This window comes from Cucurbita pepo, unplaced genomic scaffold, assembly GCF_002806865.2.
Source record: "Cucurbita pepo subsp. pepo cultivar mu-cu-16 unplaced genomic scaffold, ASM280686v2 Cp4.1_scaffold008955, whole genome shotgun sequence".
NCBI lineage: Eukaryota > Viridiplantae > Streptophyta > Magnoliopsida > Cucurbitales > Cucurbitaceae > Cucurbita > Cucurbita pepo.
The window spans coordinates 1-455 of record NW_019654862.1 but is presented as its reverse complement, the minus strand read 5'-3'; the positions used below and the strand labels follow the sequence as shown (position 1 = coordinate 455).

Sequence of the window (455 nt, the reverse complement as noted above, 5' to 3'; positions counted from 1 at the left end):
CTCTCTTTTATCTCCTTCTTTTCTTGTTTTAGCCTCAATTTGAAATGTCTTTTTTAAGCATCCACAGATGCTTGGTGTTTTGTGCATGCATATCCTTAATTCCATCATTTGGAATGTTTGTGGCTTCTAGGTGATGGTTGACCCGGATGCTCCGAGCCCGAGTGAGCCCTATATGAGAGAGTGGGTGCACTGGTTAGTTTTGCTCATGGATATCTAATTTTGCTTTGTTTATAATCTACCATGCTTAAACGGTTATATCTTCGTATCTATCTTGATTGCTTACATAGCTTGTTTGTTGCATGTCATGAACAGGATCGTTGTGGACATCCCTGGAACTGGAAATGTGAGCTCAGGTATAAAACATCAAAAATCTTCCTTTTATTTAACATTTCTAATGGATTTCTTACATTTTCATGATTCACAAGCTTCCAAGCACAACAACTTGGACCAAAAAA

The 455-nt window shown here is 37.8% G+C and overlaps 1 long non-coding RNA gene across 1 annotated transcript; it reads left to right on the top strand.

Moving 5' to 3' along the window:
* The first annotated feature begins 39 nt into the window (after positions 1-39).
* On the top strand, positions 40-350 carry LOC111787284. The gene is made up of 2 exons (XR_002813938.1): positions 40-192; positions 313-350. It is a non-coding gene; the product is annotated as an uncharacterized LOC111787284 (long non-coding RNA).
* Positions 351-455: the final 105 nt, after the last annotated feature.